Source organism: Sander vitreus, chromosome 8, assembly GCF_031162955.1.
Source record: "Sander vitreus isolate 19-12246 chromosome 8, sanVit1, whole genome shotgun sequence".
NCBI lineage: Eukaryota > Metazoa > Chordata > Actinopteri > Perciformes > Percidae > Sander > Sander vitreus.
Window position 1 is genome coordinate 9,216,940 of NC_135862.1, and position 26,344 is coordinate 9,243,283.

Sequence of the window (26,344 nt, forward strand, 5' to 3'; positions counted from 1 at the left end):
AAAAAAAAAAAACATCATCTTCATCTTACCCTGTACTCCTGTGTACACCAAAGTTATACATTATAGACTTGTGGAGGAGGCTGAATGGTTACTGTCACTGTGATTTAGCTGTCATTACTTACTGTACACACTCCTACCTGGATTATTTCCCTTGTTGGAATTCACTTAAAAAGAGAGCCAAATGTTATATATATTACACAACTTAGACTTGCACATTAAAAAAATAATGCAAGGCAGGACCATGTCAACAAAGTAGCTTATTAGCTCCGCATATGAAGTGCTTTCCTCCAATTAAAATCACTATTTCTCTAGGCAAATACATACTGTAATGGAGCAACACTAAGGACTATAACACGAACCACAACCAATGTGAGTTTGAACTTTTAATTAAAAAACATAATATGAACAATTTCACACTCATAGCTCATCCAGAGCTTCAGCAGTTTCTTTATAGCTGCAGTATTGCCCGTCAGGAGCTGGATATCTTTGTCTGAGATAGCCTTTCCCCAGTCTCTCGCCTTGCAGGACCCATTCCACGAAGTGACAATAGGCTGTTAGGCAATATTGTCTACAAAACAGTAAGCACGTTAGCGATGCAAGCTATATGCACCTACAGTAGGCTAGCATAGATGTAAATATAACAACGATAGCGCAGCTGACTGACATGAAAAACAGACCAAATACTCACTTTATACTCAGGCGTCCGTTTGTCCCTGTGGGCTTTGGCTGGTGTTTCCAATTCACCTTCGGGATCCTGAAATAAGTTTCCAGGACCCCCCTGTCCATGTGTGGATCAAAGCTATAATGCTCTGTTACACATGCTGGCCGGCCGGCCGTTTCCTCAGCAGATTCAGCGATTTCTGACACCACCAGTCCGCCCCAGCTCGAGTCTGCCCGGGCTCTCTCCTGACCACCAGGCAGGTCTCGCTCCTCTACTACAGCAGCTGCTCCGGCCGCCTCTGTATTACTGTATGACTCGTACAGGTAGCCACGAGCATCGGATTCGCGCACCAGATCTTCAAAATCCCCTTCTACTATATCATCTTCAAACTACCTTCCGCCATTGTGGTTAGCCTACTAAAGTATACATTAATTACTCAGCTTTCTCCACAGAGCAAGAGCCGGTTAGCTTAGCTTCAAGATGTCTGACACTATTTAGACATTCTGGGAGTGAGTTCCCACCCCCTATGGGCGGGTTGAAAACATGCGGAAGTAGCTCCTACTACTGGCTGTAATCCATAGCCTCTGGACAAAAGTGCCTCCGATGACGCAAAACGACGATTTTTTTTTCCAGACACACAATACAGAGATCTCTCGTCTCAGGGGGACATGAGGGAGGGAAGTACGGTCATTCGAAAACAGTACCGGGTTTCTACTGATACAAAGCTTTATGCCAATCAGTGAAGTATGCCTTTAATTTCCTTCAGGATAAATAAAGTATCTCTATCTCTATCCATCTATCTATCTAGCTCAAGATATTTCTTTTTTTATTTACTGTTAGTAGTTGGGTGTCCCGATCAAGTTTTTTTGGTCCAGATCCCGAAGTCCTTTAGCGTTAACACTGATCTGCAGTTTTCCGAATCTGATCCAATCCTTGATCTAAATACTGAAGGTCCTGGTTCAAAACAATCTCCTTGATGAGCTTGAATTATTGATATGAAATAATGGTTTAACTCTGAGAATACCACTCCTGAAACTAACGTGACATTGTATGGTTGTAATATGGTGTTACACAGTGGTGGTTCTTCCCTCACAATATATATTTAGCTGAGTACAGACGCCGGCTTGCAGAGAGAACAGAAAAAAATAATTTTGGCCAGCCATGAAGTTACTTACGGAATTACTGATAATAAATGACAGCTGACATGACCTGCTGCTGGGGACGTTTGTCATTTTAACAATTAAAAGACGCTGTTACCTGAATGTCTTTGCTCATGAGAAAGACCAAGTCAGAGGTTATTTTGATATCCCGGTGTGCACAAATACATTCACACACACTCTATTCTCACAGAAGGCTCACACTGTAGAGGCTGGCTGTAGTAATGGAGTTCGAGGCTGCAACATTTGCAGAATGAGGGGGAGAAAACACAGTGGAGTTTGGTAAGGATCACATTTAGATCGGCTTTCATTTAGCCAATACGATCCTTTGAAAAATGCCTGGATCAGCCCCAATACCGATCTCTGGGTTCGTTCAGAACATCTCCAGTTACTGTGTTTCACTTAACTCTTGTACATAAAAAGGACATTTAATAAACAAAGCAAACGTTTAGAATGAGATGCATTTTACATATACTCAGCAACAAAAGAAACGTCCTCTCACTTTCAACTGCTTTTATTTTCAGCCAACTTAACATGCGTACAACTTTCTATGAACATAAAAAGATTCAACTACTATGAAATAAACTGAACAAATTTTCACAGACATGTGACTAACAGAAATGGAAAAATGTGTCCCTGAAAAAAGGATGGTCAAAATGAAAAGTTACAGTCAGTATCTGGTGTGGCCACCAGCTGCATTAAGTACTGCAGTGCATCTCCTCCTCATGGACTGCACCAGGTTTGCCAGTTCTTGCTGTGAGATGTTACATCACTCTTCCACCAAGGCACCGGCAAGTTCCTGGACATTTCTGGGGGACATGGTTCTCGCCCTCACCCTGTGATTCAATAGGTCCCAGACTTGCTCAATGGGATTGAGATCCGGGCTCTTCGCTGGCCATGGCAGAACACTAACATTCCTGTCTTGCAGGAAATCGCACACAGAATGAGCGGTATGGCTGGTATCATGCTGGAGGGTCAAGTCAGGATGAGCCTGCAGGAAGGGTACCACATGAGGGAGGAGGATGTCATCCCTGTAATGTACAGCATTGAGATTGTCTACAATGACAAGAAGCTCATTGAGATGATCCTGTGACACACCGCCCCAGACCATTACAGACCCTCCACCTCCAAATCAATCCCGCTCCAGAGTACAGGCCTCGGTGTAACGCTCATTCCTTCGACGATCGACGTTAGTCCGACCATCGCCCCTGGTGAGACAAAACCGTGACTTGTCAGTGAAGAGCACTCTTTGCCAGTTCTGTCTGGTCCAGCAAAGATGGGTTTGTGCCCATAGGTGATGTTGTTGCCGGGGATGTCTAGTAAGGACCTGCCTTACAACTGGCCTACAAGCCCTCAGTCCAGCATCCCTCAGACTATTGAAGAAAGTCTGGGCACTGATGGAGGGGTTGTGCACTCCTGGTGTGACTCTGGCAGTTTGTTGTTGCCATCCTGTACCTGTCCCGCAGGTGTGATATTCAGATGTACCGATCCTGTGCAGGTGTTGTTACACGTGGTCTGCCTGTGCGAGGATGATCAGCTGTCCTTCCTGTCTCCCTGTAGCGCTGTCTTAGGCAACTCACTGTACGGACATTGCAATTTATTGCCCTCGCCACATCTGCTGTCCTCATGCCTCTTTGCACCATACCTAAGGCACGTTCACGCAGATGAGCAGTGACCATGGGCATCTTTCTGTGGCGTTTTTTCAGGGTCAGTAGAAAGGTCTCTTTAGTGTTCTGAGTTTTTTTAAACTGTGACCTTAATTCCCTACCATCTGTGCGCTGTTAGTGTGTGTGAACGACCGTTGTTCAGTGATTGTTTATGATTAATTGGACAAGCATGGAAAACATTGTCTACATATTTTACAATAAAGATCTGTAAAGTTATTTGGATTTTTACAGAATTATCTTTACAATACAGTGTCCTGAAAAAGGGTTTCTTTTTTTGCTGAGTTTATGTAGGATGCACGGGGAAAAGTTGAAATGACATATATCAACATCATAGTTTTGCTCTGCAACAGTCATTTTACAGAGATACAGATTTCAGAATATTGCAGAAGTAGGAGAAGTGACTGTTATCTGCCAGTGGGAGGAATAAAAGGAAGCAAAAAGCAATTAAAACAAGACAAGGAGAAGAAGAATTTCAGCGAATCTCAGACTGGTGCTGCACTTATTTTTTACTTCCACCTCCTCTGTTCTTTCTTCGCTGACAAATAGGGTTTAGCAATTAAATTTTCACTTCAATCTCTTCTATGTCAACTGCTTTCTCTACGCTGTGGGTATGGTGCATATTAGTGTTGTGTGTTTGTGTGTGTGTATGTCTATGTGTATGAAGAAGATTTCTGCAATATATCTGGTGCTTCAGGAGATCCTTTTAAATGGTCCACAGAGCAAAAAGATTAACCGCAGTAGAAATCATTCTCACCTGATACTATTGTATTTCCCAGGTGCCTTTGGACTTGTAAGGAGCTTTTTTACTAAGCTATGATCACTTGTTTACAAAATTGAATCCTTTAAGAGCACCACATGGTGTCGGCCAAGCTGAAAGTTACTTATACCTCAAGGGGATGTTTCATAAATTATGAAATAGTTACTACAGTATAGTAGCGACATCCATTTAATGTAGTAGTGATGATGAATTTTTGACCAGCGACTCAGCCGATGAGTTTAGTCTACATCTGCTACATGGAGAGATTTGTGGGCAGATTCATCATTGTGCCCAGTTGCGGAGCTCATAGTCATAAAACAACAGGCACAGTGTCTGAGAACTGTGAATAACATCATTTCGCCTTATATATATTTTTTTTTACTGGCAGTATCTCCTCTCCTTCATGGCCCTGTTTTATAGAATGAGTGGCTCCACCGTGTTTAACGCATCATTTACCTCCTCATTGTGAGTGGGGAGGGGAAAGCGGGATGATAGGTGGGGGTTGGTGGGGAGGGGGCCCAATGTCCTTGCATTTTATTGCCCAGCTCTCATCCTTCCAGCATGGCTGGTCAGAGAAGTGCCCTGGGTATTACAAATAAGCAAATTCCCTTTTCATGCTAACACTTAACTGAGTCTTTCGTTTCCTGTATGACCAAAACACACACAGGGATGAACTCTGTTTACAGCTGGGTTTTTTTATATTTCATTCTGATGAAATGGTTCAGAGGGATAAGCAGTCAATGATTCATGAGAAACAAGAAATTGTGAAATTAAGAGTGCAGGATTAGATGTGGTTACTAGAGAGCATTAAAGGAATTAAACGCAGCTTCACACTTTCTTGGAGAAAGAAAATCATGAAGCTGCTCGGCCAGGTCTGCATCAAGATCACAGCAAATCATGTTCACTTAGCTTGATCAAAAACTGCTACTTGAAAACTTGGTCATGCCCGCTGCAGTGCCTATATTTAGTATTTAGACACTCATATCTGGACTGAAATTATGAACCCTCCTTGAACTAAAGTTTCAAGCTGGTTTCTTGCCTTTAATGAGCCATAACTAACTGGTTTTACATTTCACTTTAATTACAGATTGCTAATACGCAACTGCCTGAAATTGTTCATAGCTGGGTAATTTTAATTTTGCCTTCCTAAATTGATTTATTTAAGCTTAATGAAAGTGTTATCTTTTAAATGCACCATCATCACTATGGCATCTCATTATGGCCACACATGAGTGCAGACCAACAGCCTTTTCTGGGAGGGAAATACAGTGAGTCAAAAGGAAAACCCTATAACTGCTTAGTATAAATATGTCAGTCTTTATTAATTTTATAGCTCTATTTTCGTTATAATAATTCCAGTACATTCCATCTGCAGGTTTACGGTCATGATGTGCTGGGAAATATTGTTATTACACTGTGTGTTTAGAAGGATGTAAACCCAAGCTCTCTACATATAGATTTGATCACAAATCAATTCCTAACTACGCCATTAATTACAAGACTTAACAACCACAAGATGAAGTGTGGTTTCAAAAGGTGGAGCTTAATTTATCAGCTTAATTACACACAGTTCTGTCACCTACAATAAACCTAAGATTTTCTTTTGCATTTTATTTATTTGCCAAGTCAAATTCATTTATATAGCCCTATATCACAAATTAAAAAATTTCCCTCAAGGGGCTATACAATCTGTACAGCATACGACAGCTGGAACACACCGGGCGCGAAAGTGTCTATGAAAACTATGGTAATTGTAGCTGGCTGTGTGTGTGTGTGTGTGCGTGTGTGTGTGTGTCTGTGTGTGTGTCACTCTCTCTGTCCGTCCGTCGGTCTCTCTCTCCATGTGCCTGATCGCAAGTCTCGCTGCGAGACGTCAAGACAGCCAAAATCACCATGAACCTAGGTGTTTTATTTTGAATGTGTTTTATTTTTTGTACTTATTTTTTTTATTTTTTACCTGCATGGCTTGACACATATGCTTGTGTCTTGCGCAAGAAATAGAGGAGACGCTGAAACTATCGCTGCAGGGCGCGAGCCGACGCTGACGCTACACGCCTGGTGTGAACGGACACATTGGATAACATGGCCGCTGAAATAAAAATAGCTGCGCTACGTAGCTATACGGGACGCTTATGCGACGCTTACGCGCCCGATGTGTTCCAGCTGTAAGACCCGTGATTCAGATAAGGAAAATTTCTCCTTTAATAGGTGGTAAAAAACCATTAAAAGGTCTACTCCAGTTACAATTGCCAGTTGGTATTGTTTGACAATATATTAGGGCTGTCAATCGATTACATTTTTTAATCGCGATTAATTGCATGAGTGTCCTAATTAATTAATCGCAAATTAATCGCACATATTTTTCAACTTTTTAACGCTCAAGTGGTATTTGAGACAGGATGTACTCCGGTGGTAACTCAGTTTGCAGTGGACAGGGGGGAGCTGCGTTGTTTTGTGTTTAACCGAGGATCTGTGGACTGCATGCATGGAAAGGAATTACAATAGAAATATATTTGAATATATTTATAAGTCACTACGAGGGTCTGAAAAGTCGCTAAATCTAGCGAGAATGACGCCAAGTTGACAACACTGTCCACAACGTTACTGCTGCACCTTCCTGATTTCCCAAACGATGGAGCGAAACCACAGAACATGCGTGCGTTAATCAGCCGTTAAGAAATGTTGTGGCGTTAAAAGGAATTTGCGTTAACTCGTTATTAACTACAGTTTATACATACATAAATATCCACAGAACTCTACTAGTAAAGGAGTTTAACATTTGACAGAAATCACTGCTTTCAAAGCCCATATCCAGTGACGCCTACTGTAGTTATTATGAGCTGTTGTATTTCATGGACACTGAAAAGTACTGTGGTGCTAAAACAACAATATTATGTTTCACAGTGTGAAGGAATTAACAGGCATTGTCTGCCCTTAGCAAAATGATAGTGGCAAACTGAAGGCCAGGTGTCTACGTCTTAATCTGAGTTAATCAAAGTCTCTTCATCATGGCGAGGACAGCTAAGTCATCCTGAACACTGCCCTCAATGTTGCATTTCTCTTCTACCTCTCTCTTCCGCCAGTATGATGGACAACTGTGACCTAGTACATAAGGCAGTTTAATGATCTTCAGTAAGATTAGAATGAACAACACAGGACATATGTTCTCTCACTTGTCGCCTGTGTAAGGCAAGTGTGAAATAGATTGAAGGACTTAATTCTCAGTATTTCTAGGACATATATTTATAGTTATATAGCATATCAAGGCCAAAATAATAGCTCATCCTTCTTTCTGTTTTCATTTTAAAAAAACATTGCAAACAATTGTTTTGTAATGAGGGAATAAGGTTTTATTTCATTGACAGTTGAATGTTTGAAAGACACGAGGTGGAAAAAAGCCAGAAACATTCTTTACCATTTTTTCTTACTGACATCTTAAAAAAGTAACTCAGAGAGGAAGTGTATTCAGCAGCCCTCCCATGTATCTGCCTACCAAAAATCCTGAGTTTGGGGCTAGTTAGGCTGTACATCTTAAGGCGAAAACAGGCACTGTCAAGTAAGTCTTTGGAAAACAACCCCATCAGAAATCCAACGGCTTGTGTCAAGCACTCAACTGACACCTTTGATACAGTAGAGCTCAGCCTTGCTGCCGTCATGGTGGAATTGCTTTTAGTGGAGCTGAGATTTTGAAGGCTACTTTGTATTGAGATGTTTTCCTCCCCCTTCCTTTCACACCCTCTCTGACAGCAGACACATTGATAAGGACAGACAAATGGAGAGACAGAGGGGCAGAGCAAAGACGGGAGAGGGGGGCAGCCTGTGACGAGGAGGTAATAACTCCACACCTCGTCGGCGGGAGGAGACATCAAAACACCCACGACTTAAATTAATTCTGACAGACTCTGGGTACAGCCCATCAATATCCACCGTCACCATTAAATCAACATCCAAAAACCGAGCTGGATACCTGCTCATAAAGCTATGGTCTTGTGACAAAGAATTTGGACCCTAACGAGAAAGCAGGTGACGGATGCACAAACCCTTAGACGGGTAGCTAAGTGACGAGCAGAATCGCTAATGAAAGGGAAGCCTTTTAAATTCCACATGGCTGCTTCCCAGAGCAGCATTCAAACAGACAGACAAAATGAATATGGGTGCCAGAGCTGTACTGATTAGAAGATTACACAGTAAACATCTAAAAGATCAGTGCTACTTGGCTGTGCTGAAGGACATCGCTGTTCTTATCGTTCAGTCCCTGCAACACAAACTTCACTGCTAAGATGACACAAAAGAACTTTAAATGTGTAGATACAACAGAAAAGGCATGTATCAGGGCACTTCATTAATCACTGTTGTAGAGAGTTTATCTCTAAAAAGATTCCATTTCCAAGATAATTTTTTAATGATGAAGTTTCACAGACTAATAAAAGAGTATTCATTAACAAATGAAAAGTTGTGAGTTACGGCTTCACCGTAACACATTACTGCACTGCCACCCTCCAAAAACTACTAGAACTCAGAGTTCTGCCCTTGTGAAGAGAGGAGGAGGGGGAGGAGGACTAGGAGAGGCACACGGCAGAATCAGTCACAAAGACAGCCTATGCAGGACCAAGTCTGTAATGTAGATCTATGATGTTGGACAGGGTCAGTGGAGGCAGTGGAGTGTTTTAGTGCACCATAACCTCAGACGAATGGGTAAGGTGGGGTAGTGTTACGAAAAAAAAGAAAAAGAAGAAAAAAAACCACTCTGCTCTACGTGACTCTCTGTGAGAGATGAGTATTTAACACAAATTCTCGGGTGCGTTTTAATCTTGAGTGGTTATCTTTAATTTACAAAAGCTTTTATTATCCTGTCTCTATTTAACTAAAATGGAAAGCGACCAATAGTCATATACAGATGATTACTTGCAGATCAGAATATATAGATGGATTCTAATTACTTGCATATTGTTAGTCAATATCAATGCACTCAGTGTCATTTAGGTTGCAGCTCATCACACACACTTCCTATAGCGAAATGGAGAAAATTTAAACTCTCCAATACATCCAGCTCTCCAATAAAGGCCTCACGCTTGCAAGTGTATCATTTCGATTGACAACAGAGGCAGAAGAAATTGAAGTGAACTTAAGTCTACCCCCTGCCCTATAAATAATATTTAATCCCTCTTTGGAAGGGAGAGTTGGTAATGAGTCCCAGAGCTTTTTTGATGCATCACATTGCCTTCAGCTACAGCTGACACCAATAGGATATAAACCAGACAGCTTTCTGTGGCCTACAATGGTGAGATACGACAGCGTTTTCAAGTTCAGATCAGTCAAATAGTTGAAGTCTGGTTAAATCAGGATATTGAGACTCACCGAGTCTTTTGTCTAAAATGTAGAGAAGAAAGTGAGAGTGGGAAACACTATAAAGCATCACCGTCCTTTATTAAAAACCTTTGGGTGAAAGAGGTATTAGTTCAGACATTTGAACTTTCAGCTAGAAGAAATGGTAGCTAAATTTGAAAATGGCTTACTGTGCAGAAATCCAATAAAGAGAAGGCTAAGTATGTAAGTTTACTTTGTTGCATGCTAATGCCATTGAAGGCTCTATTCAACCTTGTTTTGTTAGTGCACTTGCTGTATTTGTTGATGCAGTTCATGTTTCTTTCTTTCTTTCTTTCTTACATTTAAATGTCTATTCAAATGCCCAGCATGCTGAACACACTGCCTTAAATAATAATGCCCTAACAAAACATGTCAGCTGTCTGCTTCCCCTGATTTGAACAAGAGTCCAGACATCAGAAAGCCAGTGCATTTATAATTACCACAACATACGGTAATATTTGAGTTTTAGCCTCCAGGAACTTACCAGCCAGTCTATCCAGACTAGTAACATGCTTATCTGTTATCCAGCTAATAAAGCATTTTGCAAGGCTTAATATACTATCCTTCTGCTTCAAACTGATGCAAAGTGAGTGTAATATTACCTAAATGGTGAGTAAATAGATTCCATGGGGAATAATAGCTGTCAGCAGTCGGATCCAATAAAGATGTAAGCAGAGAGAGCATGAAGGTAAGATGAATGAATCTTATTAAAAAGTACTGATGCCTGGTGAGCAGGAAAATGAAGAAATAGCCAGACCGGACTGCACCTGCAACTCACTGATGAGAGCCTCTGTGCTGTCTTGCTCCAGTTTGCATTTAACCTGGTTATCAGCAAAGGTTTTATTAATTAGAACTCTAATTCATTCAACTTCAAGATCAAATAGACATTGTTTTTTATTGATAGAAAAGGCTTACCATTTCCCCAGGAGCTTAGTTTTTTCTAGTCAAAGGCCACAAATGCAGTCTTACAGTCTGTCACTATTTTACATTAAAGACTGCTAAGAACAACCTCAATAACATATTCTGGGTTACTGTCAACGACCACTCGGACTGTTATTAATGACAAATACACCCTAAAACACTTTATGACACAATTGATTTACTATGTATCTCCTATATGAATGCATTTAGTACACTAACAAAGGGGGTTCTGTAAGAGACAAATTCCCTTGTCTAAGACATGAATATTAAACTGGATGTCAGGTTTTGTTGTAGTACCTCAGAGTGAAAGGCTTTCTTTGTAGACTCACCATTGTGCACTCATGTTCACCTTATAAGCTGAAATCCGTCATAGAAGATCCACATTTCTACCCTGACTGAATCCTCAGTAGACCAGAATGCAATGCAACCACAAGACATGTTACATTTTGTGTGAGGCACACAACTTTCACCAGAGTGCAAAAGCTGATGCCCTCTTGCTTTTTTAATGTTATTGCTATCTGTCAGGCTCTCTCCACCTACATGCTTAACCCACAGTTAACCAGTCCCTCCAGGATTTCGCGGCCTTTCAAACAGATTGTTGCGACCCAAAATGCCTGATTTCGCGGGAGCTTTTGTAAGAAATTGTCATAAAAGTTGCGATGTCTTTTGTATGTTTGTTGCAATGAAGTTGGGGGAGACAGTGAAAGTTGCAAAAAAGTTGCGATTTTTTTTTGTATAGTTCTTTAAAAATAAAAAGGAAACTTGTTTTGGGGAGAATACAATTACTCTGGGCTGAGTTTTCCTAGTAACCTTACCAAAAAGGCTCAGGATGCTGTAAATGTTGGTATAATATGAAAATGGCTGGTGGATTTAAGACAAAAAATAATAATTTATTGAATCAATCAAATTTGAACATATGTGTCAGTGGCTTGTTGATTTTTACATTGTTGGTTATTTTCCTATGCTGGCCTGGGCTGGGACACACATTCATACGGTTTGATAAAGTACTGACTCTAACTTATCATTGCACTTACAATAACGAGCGTAGCTGTCCTCAATTTAGGTCATTGTGTCGTCTCATCTCCTTTTTCTCCTGCATCCACCGTGTGTGTGTTGTGTGTGTGTGTGTCTGTGTGTATGTTTGTATGTGTGCAAGCGTCACGGGGGTACGGAGCAGTAGCCCCACCCGCTGCAGAAAGACGACAGCCAGGATGGAATCGGCAGCAACTTCAGCGACTTTTAAATCGTTAAAGTCTACATTGATGTTAAAATGTATCGGACGGTCTCAAATGCCTTTCGCTGTACGTTTTGTTGGTAAATGAGTCACACACACGTCTCGTCTTCATATCAAAAACAAGGAAATGATCAACCCGTTCTCACTTCCGATTGGTCATTGGCTCTTAGAGTGCACGTGGGACTGCTGTGATTGGTTGAAGTCGCGGGAAACTTCAGGTTATTGGTCAAATGTGCGGAAAAGTTGCGGTGATTGGTTGAATTCGCGTGAATTGGCGCGATCGCGACATCGCGAAATCCTGGAGGGACTGGTTAACCCCGCAATACGTTCCTTCCTGTTCTCTGGGGTTTTCCCAGTCATTCTGGGCAATGTTGGAAATTGCCTACTGAAGTAGAAGTGGACGAGGTTGAGGCAAAACGCACACCACAAAAAAAGTAAATGACACCATTTCTGCTGGAAAGAACACCTGGAATGCACTGAACATCACAGACTGTGATGTGTAATAATATAAGTTTAAGCAAGAGTACCTGAGGGTGGACGATTCCTGTACATGCCTTTACCAAAGGAAACTCAGTGTTTGTTGAGGGAGACAGGAGTCTATCTTGTTCAGATTCCTTGTTAATTTCACTCGTTTGCAGTCAGTCTGGAGATTTGAACTAGCCACTGGCTGTCTAATCATTCAACTACTACTATCTCCGTATGAAGGATTGATTCCCACATTATTGAAGATTAGATCTCCACTCTCTGTTTCTGGTGTTCTCTCATTTGAATAGCATACTGTAAAGGTCAGGAGAGAGCCACATATGGAAATTACACGATACTACATTGTTGTCCGAAGCTGTTTGAAATCCAAGGCTTGCAGAGCCAGTGCTCCTTTCAAATGAGCTTCATCGTTGTCATGTTATTGCCAAGTCACTGAAACTCTAAATGCATCTTTACACCTAGCCTCTTACCTTAGCCTTTTACACCTTTTCACCTCATATACACCAACTGTCTTGCTCCGTTTGCAGAGAGCAGCAGTGTCCAATTTGTTGGCAACTGCCAGTGAATTCAAGCTATGAATGAATATATGCCATTCACTTCAATTCCATTACACCAATATGTGCAAATCCCCAAGAGAAAAAGCGCAAGTTTAGTCAAAATGCCTCTCTCATCTAAACATGATGTAGTGGGTGGCAGAAAGTGGTTGCGGTTCCTTGCGTTTTGTTGGCTGCCTCTTTTTAATGCCTGCCAGCAGACATACAGGGTGTCCAGGTGCACAGTGTGCCGACACCCCCCTGAGAAACTAAACCTTCATTATTTATTAAGCTACAAAATGAAGCTTCGAGAGGGGGGTCAGTCAGCCGTGAAGCTGGCAGGAGGGGATGTTGCTTCCTTGTTTGCCAGGGACGCAGGTTGTAGAACTGGGCATGTGCTGCTAGTAGCTGCACGAGCGGAAGATGTGAGATTCAATTCCACCTACTGCGTTTGACAAGCCAAATTTAGACTATCAGATGGAGTTGTTAATTTCAAGATGGCACGCCATCTTAAACCCCACCACCCCCACCCACCTCCCCCGAATCGTCCATTTCAGGTCCCACATAATCTTTAATCGTGCGACTCATTTTCTCGCCCTACATTCTTTCTGCCTCTAAACTATTGTAATGGCTTAGAGCCGGATCCAGACTTGATCTTTTCTTCTTCTATTTGAGGCATTTTTCTTTGCTTTCATGAGCAATTTTCCATTATCCCTAGCCTTATAGGCTCAATAAATGCCATTTGACTTCCTTTCCCCCCTGGATTGTGAAAAATGTGAAAAAAGAAAGCTGTTTTCAATAATCCTGCCAGGCAATATGATGATTCTGTTGACTTTTCATCCTGTTGTACCAATAGATGCCTACTAAGCAGTTCCAACTTGGGACTTTTAATGTGAACACTGAATCATTACTTAATCTCAGTCTCCCCCATACACCAGAGTATTCAACATTATGGCAGTCATAAGTTTGTTCAAGTCATAAATAATTTCTATTCATTTTTTGGCCAGAGAGGGAACAACGTTACATTCTAATCTCCAGGAGCACCAGGTGCGATCTTCACATTACTTACTTTATCCAACCCAAAGATATTTAATTATCCATACTATATATATATATATATATATATATATATATATATATATATATATATATATATATATATAAAACACACACACAAAATCCTCATATTTGAAAAGCTGAAGAAGGTAAATGTTGGCAATTTTTCTTTGACAAATACTTTAAAATGATTAATCAATTAATTCAAAGTGTTGACTAACTTGCTTAATTATGAAGTCAACTTTTATATTGACTAAATGATGAATTATTTCAGCACTAGAGGCAACTATAACACATTTTAAAAACTGTAAGTACTCACTGTATGATTTACAGTGATTAGACAAAGACTCATTCACAAAATGTATGTAATATATCCATACTGCATATCCTCATATCACCACAAAAAAGGCAGATATTTACATGAATCACAGTGTGCATGAATCACTTAGTTTTTGTATCTCGCTGTACTTGCTGATTGCAGAACTTACAGAACGCACATACTGCGCCACCTGAACCTCTTGATTTAGCATGGTAGCTGCTACAACCTTTTAGCTCATCCATACTTTCCTACTAAAACCAAACCATCATTCTTCACTATGAGGTTATTTGTGAAGGACGTGAATAAATCGAATGGCAAAGACTATCTCAGAAATACGCTTTTATTGTATTTGAAGCTCCTTCACTGTATCTAACTGCAACTTTGTATGTTTAGCTCGACCTTGGTGAGGGACAGTATCTTCTTATCAACTTTAGCCAAATAGTGCAGGGGGAAAAAAATACATTTAAAATGAATTGGACAAAATAAGTGTTTACTCTTGTCTCTGCTCTGAGTTGTTTATATGATTTATGCTGCTTCTTCATCAGCCTCTTTCACACAACCTTGGTGCCATAAAAGGATGCAGTCAGTTTATGTTAAACTTGTGTGTCACACACACACACACACACACACACACACACACACACACACACACACACACACACACCGATAAAGATGATAGTTAACCTTCTGTACTGTATAAGACCAAATAAGGCTAAATCAAATCAAATACCTGGGATGAATAAAATAAACACAAATAATCGCAGCTATTTTAAAAGGTCACAGTCCATTTCCCCTATTGCTGTTATAGTATGCTTTGAAATTAATTTCACAGTGGTATAATGCAGCAAATATGTTAGGGCTTCATGAAATGAAACTGAAAAGGAACAATCCACCATGCTGTCCTCCACAACTTTAATGTCAACATCACCTGTTTTGCCATCAATGCCACCATCATTTGTGGAGTGAAAATGTATTTCTATCTCTCTATGCACAGAGTATTTTGCATTGAAGGACATCATGCTCGTATCATAAAATCTCTGAAGAGCAAGCTGAAAAGGAGCAAGAGGAACACGTGATAATGCCAGCAGCCTTTAAGGCAAACATGTTCTCAAAAAGGTCCTTGGTGATGGTTTGGCCTTTGGTAATAGAGCCATTACTGCATGTCTGCAGAGGCTGAGAGCAACTTGCCAAGCCGTAGTGAAAATGGACGGTCCCTCATGAGCACTTCTAACCTTCCTCCCTCATGTCCTCTCAGGCTCCTTTCCTCTCTGTCCTGATGTTCACTTTTCCCATTCTCCCACACTCCCATCTTGTATCCTTACCCTTATCCTCCCTCACAACTTCTGACTTAATTTCTCACCCTCACCTCCCTCACAGGCTCTCATGCTCTTTCTATCTCATTCTGTCTTATTCTCTCTCTCCCTTTTCAGCCATCAGTGTGGGAGTAAAAAGGATTAGTCGAAACCAAGAGAGGGAGCAAAGCACTAAATGACCGTATTAAATTCTGGCAAAATAAATTTGGGCTTCTCACGCCAAGTGAGAAGTTAAGTCTCAGACAGTACGGTTTCTAGCACATCTAACATGATAAAAGTGCATAATGAACTCATTTCAGAATGACAGTTATATTATCAAAAGCCCGCCGCTATTTAGAACATTCAAGCTACAAAAATAGGGTAATGGAGAACACTGAACAAATATCTTTTAAACTACTCACTGCAAAGTATTAGGATCAGTTTCTTATCTAATAAACACATTTTTGTTCCTAACAAGTACTTGTTGCCGGTCATGCGGTGTCTTCAGTTATTGTGGAATATAGTGACAACAGGAGAAAATGTTAAATAAGTTGTTCAAAAAGGACTAGGGTACTTTTAAAAGCACATTTACTGAAATCAATAATGCAAACACTTTTTTAAACATTATTTGTTATTTGCATTGCATTTAATGTTTATTTAACTGGCTGGTTTAACAACTGGTTTCACAATACGGTAGTATAAGCAACATAATCAACACTGAGCTTTGTACATATTGTATGCAAAACTAATCAAAATCAAACTTAACATAAAAAAGTAATTGCTCAAGCTCTGAATAATCAGTCGTCCAGCAGCAGAAGATAAGGGTGAGAGGCCAAGCCTATTTAAATCTTGGATAAACAAAGCATGGGCAGCCCTTTATTAAGTTTGCCTCAAGATCCTTCATAGTTAGTTTGAATTTTCCAAGAGAGGTCAGCTCTGTCAGTAATATCAGACTGATGGGGCGAATGACAACAACAGTCTGAACTCAGAGCCAGCACTCTCTCTGTGTAAGGTTATGTGCCCAGGTATGACAGGCGTGTAATGAAATTCCTCTCCTCTTTACACGTAGCATCAGTGTTGCTGTGGAAGCCCTGATAGCATCAGCACTGCAGACACACTGTCCCGTGAGAGGTAGAGAGAGGACAATAACTGCAAAGTCACTAGTTAGATGCCCAACCATAACAGTCACTCATATACCAGCACTGTGTTACTGGTATTACAATCTGCAGTGCCTGTCATTGGGCAAGGCATTTTGGTAAATAGGGCTGTATTGGGGGCTACTTTGTACCTAGAAGAGATGTTATTATACAGAATAAAAGTCCTTTAAACCATACAATGATATGGGTCGTATATTCCTACCCGCTTATACGACCCACAGGAGCGTTTCAAAAATAGCACCCCCTAGAGGTGGCAGGAAATACGACCCACAGAAGCATTTTTTTCGAAACCAGAGAAAGAGTCACGTTTTAAACACGCCGTTCTGAAACATTGTGAAATGGTCACAGTGTGGTTAGGTTTAGGCACAACTTAGTTGAGTTTAGAAAAAGATCGTGGTGCACTGCACTTCACTATACTTCGTCAGTGTGAACGCACTATGAATTAAAAATAGCGTAAAAAAAAGTGTAAGTATAGAAGTGCGCGATTTGAGACAAAGCAATAGATTACAAATGCTTTGAGAATATTGTTTAAGATTGCTTGACAAATGTTCAAAACATTCTTTCATGTCCATAGGCTAAAGCACCTATGTGTAGAATATCTTGTGTCGTCATTTATGGTTTCCAACAGATTGTGGAAGACTGACTTTTGTCGTAAAGGATATGCCTCAGCAAAAACAGGAAGGGAACTGCCTCATTGTGAATGAACAGTGTGAACCTGCTCAAAATGGCAGACGGTGGACCCATTGAAGGAGCACTCTCCGAACAGCTGTATCCTCCTCAACAGAATGCAGAACGAAGCTTTTTAATGAAGGAGGCAAAATGACTGAAGTGACAGAGGCCAGGGGACGACCAGAGCCATTAGTGAGCAGCAGACTTTCTACTGGACAAGTCAGCCGTATAGGAATAAGTGTATATTATTTTGTTGCCTAAACTTTTTCCACACCATTCACAATAATAGGTCTTGTACTTCTTACAGAGTGAGCTGACACCATTGGGATAGTCTTAGTCAGCCAGTCTGCAGTTTTGTCTGTTGTTGGTTTTACTGTGGCTTAGTAAATTGATGAAATGTTGAGATTATTGGCTTGCCAGACAGAGGAGTACATTATAAGTTTCTGCCTCATGTTCATAATTTCACTTTGTCATGGGTTGGTCTTTGCCCACTCAGCAGTTTGGCAACTGAAGACAAACTGGTTGAAGTTCAACGTTTTGTATTTAAAAACATGAATTCCAATGTGAAATGTTTGAAAATATCTTTAAAGAAAGTATTAATTAGGCCTATGCCCAGTGAAATTCAAAACCCAGTTCCCTCGATGCATTAGCTCTCCCATCTGTGGTGCGCCAATGGCAACATCAGACTCAGAAGCACTCAACATGATGCATGTCAAATTCATGCTTAATGAGTTTTGGCCTTATGTCAGACCCTGATTTGAAGTCATACACTATGTTCTTCTTAAATGCACAATTTACAAACAATTAATAGAAAACTTACTGGAGCAGGGGACAGATGGGTTACATAACCCAGTGTTTGCAATGGAGTGCTTTTTAGCAATTTCTGTTTAGTTCCACCATTACTGATCAGTAAAATGTGGATATTTTTAAATGGTAATTATTTTCACTCCATAGCTCCAGCATACAGAATATATTCCACTCAATAGCTTCAGCATACAGGAATGAAACCCAAACCATTATGGGACTGAACCGTTAAGTTTGCAATGCTTGCCCAAGTGTCAACCACACTATAGAGAGTATAAGCTGATTCTTGTCACAACTATTTAAATATTTCTTACCATCTGAGTAGTGTCTTGGAAGGTTCCCTGTCCAAATAAACTAAAATGTGCTTGCATGTATGTTTCTCCTTCTGTTGAACTGACTCACTTAACAAATCCTCTCTCTTTGTGTGAGCTCACTGCAGAGGATGCTACAGATACTAACTGGTGCCACAGGGTCCCTCGTTGCGCCAGAAACAAGTGAAAGGCGTGGCTGCGAACAGCTTACAAGGAGGTTGTTACGGTTGCAGGGGTACAAGGTGTGGTATGTAGGTGTAGCTGTGGAGATGGGCGGTTGGTGGGCGGTAGGTTGTGGGTGGTGCGTTTGGGTGTTTGCAGGTTGGACAGTTTCCTTACTGAGCTTTCCTACTGCCATTAATGCCAACTAAGTTTTTCATAATTTATTAATCGCCACATTTTTAATACGCAGTTGAAAAAAACCCAGCAATTAAAAAAAAAAAAACTCTTTTCCTTCCCTGACTGCTCTGCGTACAGTATTCCCTGAGTGATGAATCATGCTCATGTGTTGTGTAATGTTGCTGCACTTACTGGCAGATGTTATGGAACTATGCAGAGTGATATGTTTTTACATTAAACATGGAAACTTCTGCCTTAGGCAACAGTGGTGTGGGCCTACCTCAGTCTAGGTGGCGAAAACGCTAGTTGCACACCGCCATAAAAAAAAAAGAATAAGAAGAAGCGACCTCGTTGCACTTGTCAGTCGTTGCAGAGAGTGATAGGTAGATGGCAAGGTAGGGAGAAAAATAGGTCAGACACGAATGTTAATTGCTCTGAAATTTTAGCTTTTAAAAAGTGATTCTACTATAACTTTTATCAGTGTTTCAGTTTTCTGAGCAGAGTCTCACCTTATTAAACTGTATTTACAGTTTATCAAATGATAGCAAGCAGTGCACACTTGCACCCATAGCAACCCTGAAACCACAGAACCCCTCCCCTAAATCCTAAATCAACCCCTTTTATTTTTTATTTAGTTACCTCTTGCTCGTTAATGCTCTGTGTGATGTCTGTATAAGGACGTGCCTTGCACTCATGTCTCTCTCACACTGTCACCGCCCTCAGTTTAGATCTCCTCATGTTGACAGAATAAATTGAAATGGCGCAGGCATTGTCAACATGTGGCTGGCTGTCTCTGTGGATGTATTGTTTTCATTATGTCACTGTGGCTTATAGATGCAATCTGGAATTTATTTTGCTGTTTAAGATTTAGCTGTATTCAAATATGACTTTGGCTGAAAAACAGGCTTTTAAGGATATTATGTAAAAAACCTAATGGGATGTAGGGCTGCACGATTATTGCCAAAATGATAATAACTCTTATTTTGATCAATATTAACATCACGATTATTTACCACGATTATTCATTGATTTTAGGGACAAAATATTTTTTATTGCACTTTCACATTTAAATAAACAGCACTAATGCATTTCCAGATATTTTGCTGATTTAAATCCAGCTCTGTCTCAAAAGGTGTTTGGCTTCCCTCCGCGGAGCAGAGCAGCGGAGGTCTGCCGAGATCCACAGGATGTTGTAAAAACGCGTCAAGGAGGTCCACCGAGATCCACCGAGATCCGCCCCTCTGTGCACTGGCACCACGGAGAGAAGCCAAACACTGTTTATCTAAAAACACTGCCCACACAAAAATGACACAGAACTGAAGGCAGTACACCCAAATTATTGCTCTTCAAAAGAGCAGAAATGTAAGATGCATTCATTTTTGCCCACAATAAATAGGAAGAATGTTTGGCCAATCTGTGATTGCCTGTGTTTTGTTTCTTTATTCCTTGGTGACTTTGGCGACTTTGGCACCTATGTTGTATCCACTGAGCTACTCATAACCACAAGGTCATGATTTGGACTGAAACTACAGTATTAAAACCATTACCACAATGCATATATTTTGACTCACTGAGAAATTAGGCTCACTAACATGGTAAACCATCTGCCTTTCCAAATTGAACTCTGCAGCTTTTGGATTCAACTTTAGTGTGCAGTATCTTCCTTAAATCAGCTACAGGCTTGACGGTGAAAGCCCAGACTGTGTGTGAACACAATGAGAGCGCAGTAGAGCAGCAGGGCTGAGGGAGGAAAACCTCTGCAGAGCTTCGGCACTACCCCTGCCTATCACCAGGGGGCCACATTGTGCTTCAATAAAGCCCCTTGTTTTTTTCTTCCCATAGGTTAGATAAACGCAGCATGAAAACAGAGCTCACCTCCCATCGACTGCTGTGTAAATGTATAGCTTTGGAAGTGGAGAGTGCGCGATTGGGGGAGTGTTGGGGCGGACAAGATTTGGATGTATACATTTCAAAGAGCAGTCTCAGATTTAGCTGGCCTCTTTGCAGACAGAGAGACACACGCCTCTGCTGCCTCAAAACACTAATTCTCTAACATGGCATCTCTGGTAATGGGAGATTAACATAGAGAAAGGGAGACAGAAAGAGAGAGGAGGAGAATGACAGGAGGAGTGAGTGGAAAAGTGGAAACATGCAGCAGGGGGTTGCTCTGAGAAAGGTAGGAGTAGAAGAGATCAGGTGCTACAGTAGGTGATACAGCCCAAAGTACGTGGACACTCTCTACCTACTTTTGTGTACTTATGTTCGGATGTAAGCTCTAGGTACCTTACAGTCGTCCTAATTAAGGAAAATCTTAACGCACAGTGAAATGTTAGACAATGACTAGGAAGATTAATAAGATAAATTCTGCTCCTGTACTACTAATAACATAGTCTCCTTATACAGTATATATATCTTTGGCCCGTCATGCTGAAAAGTGCTCCAATTGATGAGCAAGGAAGAAATCCTGCGCCACCTTAGATGTTGCCTGTTTCTTTTTACTTTAAAAAGAATAGTTTGACAGTTTGGGAAATATTAGAATTGACTTTGTTGCTTTCTTGCCGTTGGAGTAGGATCAAAAGATTGGTAGCACTCTAATGTGTCTGTTCAATATGAAGCTAGAGCCAGCAGCCAGTTAGCTTAGCTTAGATTAAGAGGGGGACACTGCCAGCCTGCGTTAGGATAGCCATAAAGTGCCCAAATCTTAACTTTAACTTTCCATTCCTGTACAATCCTTTATAGTCAAACTAGTTGAAATACTAGTCTGATTTCAAGGAACTCAGTAACCGAGACAGAGGAGGATGGGTGCAGTTTTTTTAGACACTGAAGATTCCTGGACTGCAGTCCACTGGAGAGGCGCACAGTGTATTTGATTCCACTTAGCAGGGTGCTCTCTGCGGCCTGCCTCTGCGCCAGTCAGACGCCAACATCATTGCCAGCTCACGCTCTCCTCCTGCTAACATCCTCCCCCCTTCCTCCTCCTCCTGCTGCTGCTGCTGCAGGGATGCAAAAGCTTTAGCAACTCCTGCCTGTGATAAACAGTAAGGAGAGAGCTGGGAGAGAAAGAGAGGAAGCATGCAGGACAAACTGCAGAAATAAAGAGGAAGCGAGGGAGTGAAGCTGAACTGACTGTGAAATTCTGGGCCAATACCGATGTTTAAAATAACAATTTAAAAACCCATGTTTTGTTGTTGCTGTTCATTTAGTTTTTGTTATTTATTCCCCCTTTTGTGTCAGGGAAACAAAAACATCTTCATTATAAAAATACAAACAACCAAACTATTTCATTTCATTTAGTCATTTAGCATTTCATTACACTATCTTTGAATGAGCACAAATTCAAATTTATGAAACAACTTTTAATATAACCTTCTTCCAAATATAAAAAGATTCTTTTTAAAAGCCTTTTACTCTGCTATACAACTACCTACTCAATGATTGTTGCCAGTGGCAGCCGACCAGGTGAATATTGAATCGGTGCATCCCTACCTAAGTGAAGTGGAAGTTAGCTAAGGGAAAGACATAGAGAGGGCCGAAGATGGAGGCGAGAAAGAGGGGAAGAAACAAAAGGAACAGTTCTTTGGTTACCCTCTCTGGTAATGAGACATTGCAAAAGACAGCAGACAGAATGACAAACAGAGAGTGGGAGAGCAAAAGAGGACAGCGACTGGGAGAGAAACGAGGATGACAAAGGCTGAGATGAGTAAGAGAGAGGGAAATAGAGAGACAGTGTCAGAAAGAAAGATCTACAGGAGCGAGACAGTTGTCGTTGTTTAAGAGCAGAGAAAAAAGCAGGAGGCACAGACACTGAAAAGCAGGTTGGATGCACAGCTCCAGCAGAACCTCTGTTTATACAAATAAAGCCTGGAGGGCTGTTTGAGCGTCTGTGTCTATGTGTGCTTTTATGCGTTCACGCTTCTACATTTGTTTGCGTTTGGGTATGCACATGTGCTTGTGCTGCATTTTTGCTTGTGTTTGCATGTGTGTGTGCATGGTGAACATTAATGTCCTTGTCATAAGCATGCAGCTGAAGAGTGATTTGGATGTGTGAGGGGTAGCAGCTGCGTATCTAAAAGGCTGACCCCATGTTGCAATCATGCAAAGCAGACGACTGTACTCCAGTGCTCCTTTCCCTGGCCTAAGGCAAGGAAATATAAAACTCAGCACCACAGTATTAACTTGTGTGCCTGTGAATGCATTTGTGCATCAAGTGCGATGCAAATAAGATGTTTTGGGTGAGCGAATGAAAGTGGGTTTCGGGGGAATAATGCTGCTCTTTTCTGGATGCAACAGGGCTGTGTTTAAGCATCACTTCCTCTTGTTTATGCCACAGGCGACGTGTTGTCCGTGGAAGAGAGCCCCAGCCAACTTTATTGACGCAAGGTCAAACACACAGGCATGGGCCCCGGGTTGCTTTGAAACAGATGTTACCCCCGCACACTTACACCCCACCCCCTTCTCCCTTACACCCAAACTCCCACACAAATCTATTGCCTATGACAGCACTGTGTAGGGTTGAGGTCTGATAAAATTCAAATGACTACACAGATTTCACTCTCTAACCAAAGTACATGCCTCTAGGTGTAAAACCATCCTCTGAATCTTAAAACATGACAGGCCCTAGACCCTCACATGCCCTCCTCTCATTCATCAGACTGGGTTTAAAAATCTACGGAAAAAAATGTTTTTTTTTAAGCGTTTGGTCAGATCTTTTCATGGTTGTCTAAACAAGGCAAAATCAGATTCTCTCCATGCGTTGGTCCTGCATGGTTTGAAGCAACATGAAATTAATTCCAGTGTGTCTGTCAATCCAGATATATGAAAATCAAACAAAAAAAGAGACACATACATAGTTGGGGATGATTTCGTAATGAGGACAAATATGAAATATAGATTTATTTCAAGATTTTCCGCCTTGCCGCTCATCAGAATTGAAATCAGAACCGGGGAAAAAAAACACAAGGACACTAAGATACGGTGCAACTGACAAAACATCTCCCGGTTGGTTGTAGCTCTTTCCTTCTCACTCATGGAGCTTTGAATGCCTTAAAGGTTTCAAACGAAACCACTAAACACAAGTTCCAAATCTTGTTTTTTTTTCCTATTTTCCTATTCCTATTTATCCCCTGATAAGTCATATCACAGATAAATAAATCTTGTGTGACTTGAATAGATAAAGTGACTGTATAGCATGTTACTAAACTAACATTTAATACACACAAACACTTAATTTTGTGGTTTCTAGAAATTTTAAACTGGCTCAATGAATACCACAGTTGTCTTTTGTGATCATTCAGCCGCAGAACATGTTAGTTGAATTAAATCTCTCCAGCAACAGTGTGCCCATTTATTGGCTCAAAAAGTCCTTGTGCAAGATACTAACCTTGTACCTGCACGCTCATTATAGGAAGGCTCAAACTGCAGGCAATGTTAGCAGAACTGTTTTTAAGAAAAACTACAAATGCAAGGTAGTTGCTGTATAATCTTGTAATATTTTTTATTTAAGTATACCCCTACATCTGTCACTTCCTTACATTTTATTGTTTTAACTTAATACGGAACATCAACAAATCAGGAAGTTACAAGTAACACTAAGCAAATATACATGTATGAGAGCTGGAAAATGAATTCTTGTGAATCCAATTATTTTTTAGATTTAATCCTGCAGCTAACTGGTTTAAGGACACATTTGGCAAGTGCAGCTAAATATCACATACTTTTGATAGTTATTAATTCTCCTCATGCAAGTGAACATATGTCAGATTTTAATAAGATACAAATTCAGCTCACTCACTGCCTGTGTGCTATCAATTTTGATAGTCCCTTGTCATTCATTTAGATGTCCACCTCTGCAGCCAACATATTCAGAAGAATAATCACATGAAGAAGTTGAAATTAGGCCATCCTCTCAATTTACGAAATCATCATTCTATCATTCATATCAAATCAATACATCAATATCAATAAGATGAAGTTAAGAAGGGCGGATGAGAAATGGGCTCTGAGGCACAAAAATGAAATGAGGCTCCTCTTCGACCCCAAGAAATTATAGTTGATGGATAAAATCCCTGCCAAATCTTTGCCATTCCCAACAAACTCCAATTCAATCACCTGTTGTTGCGTCTGCCATTTGGTGGTCTATATCCACGACGGTCTACTTCCGGGATTGCTTCGGTGCTGCCAGAAATTCCGATGGATGTCACTTTTTTGACCGGATATCCAATACCTACCGCTTTCTTTGTGTTGTAATTCTAAACTCCGGTGGATTTCTGAGGACTATGGTTAACTGCTCCTCAGATCTCTGCAGGGTAAATCCAGACAGCTAGCTAGACTATCTGTCCTATCTGAGTTTTCTAAAACAACCTTTGAACATACACGTACCACCAAAACAAGTTTTCCGAGGCTATTTTGCAGCGGCACCGTGGCTCTGTGGCTCCGCCCAAGACGATTGTGATTGGTTTAAAGAAATGCCAATAAACCAGAGCATGTTTTTCTTCCATCCTGGGACGCTGTGGTGGAAGGTCTGGCAATGCGAGACTAGCCATTTGGCGATCATGATTATGAATACAGCCACCATAGACACTGTCACACACATAAAAAAGGGAGACAAAAACAACTTCATTCAAGCTACTAGTTACATCCCCACTTTAACCGTCACGGCCAGCGTTCTTCTTGAGACACTTACATGGCTGTGACTTACTTCATGAAAAATGCAGATAGTGAAGTTTGTTTGCTGTTTAACAAATGTTATAATGGGTAGGGAGTGTTATCTAAGTGACATTGAAGGTAGTTTAATCGTTGGTGCCAGACACCGTTAGCAGCCATCGCAGAATGCGGCTAACCTCCGGGGGCTTGTGTGCACCACATTGTTTACTGGGACAACAAAAACTGTGATGTTGAGTCAGCGAGGACCAAGATCACCAAACATTTCCAGAACCTTGTTGATTGCATGCTTGAAAGCAGAAGGTTGTAAAAGCATAAACGGGCCCATCGAGGTGGATAACACTTTTTGGTCCAATAGTTTCCTAATACTTAGTAGAGCAGCAGAAAGGAACTGGTGTGCAGCTGTGAATAGATTCCTGGAGAGGACTGTGTAATTTGGTATTAATTATACGATAAATGGCGACAGTTTTCAATTGCCACACTGATAATTAATTCCAATTAATATTTGGCATAGCCTAAAGTCTTTTTGCATGCTCAACTACATGTTAAAAAATCCTGTGTGGTGGAGAATTACAGGCATTGTACTGTAGTTCAACAGATACGAAGAATCAGTTTTCCAATTCTAAATCAAAGCTTCTATTTGTGGATTTTTTAAATGTAATTAAAGCAATTTTCTTCTTCTTTTTTGATGCTACCATTAGAAGTTGCCAAGTTCAAATTTCTCAAATCCAACACATATGAGCTTTAATATTTACTCAGGTTTATATGGATTTCTGCCAGTTTTTCTAATTCTAAGATTAGAACATTTTCTTTTCTTGAATATTCACCCAACTGTGCTCTCCTGTTTCTTATGTATTATTGCTTGGCTCTCCTATAAACTCAAATTAATGGATCTCCATTTTCCATATAATAAGTACCAAATTACACAGTCATGTCCAGAAACCATAATTAATCTGA

At 40.7% G+C, this 26,344-nt stretch overlaps 1 pseudogene; it reads right to left on the reverse strand.

Moving 5' to 3' along the window:
- Positions 1-2,793: 2,793 nt before the first annotated feature.
- On the reverse strand, positions 2,794-3,503 carry LOC144521659 (uncharacterized; annotated as a pseudogene).
- Between the last annotated feature and the right edge of the window lie 22,841 nt (positions 3,504-26,344).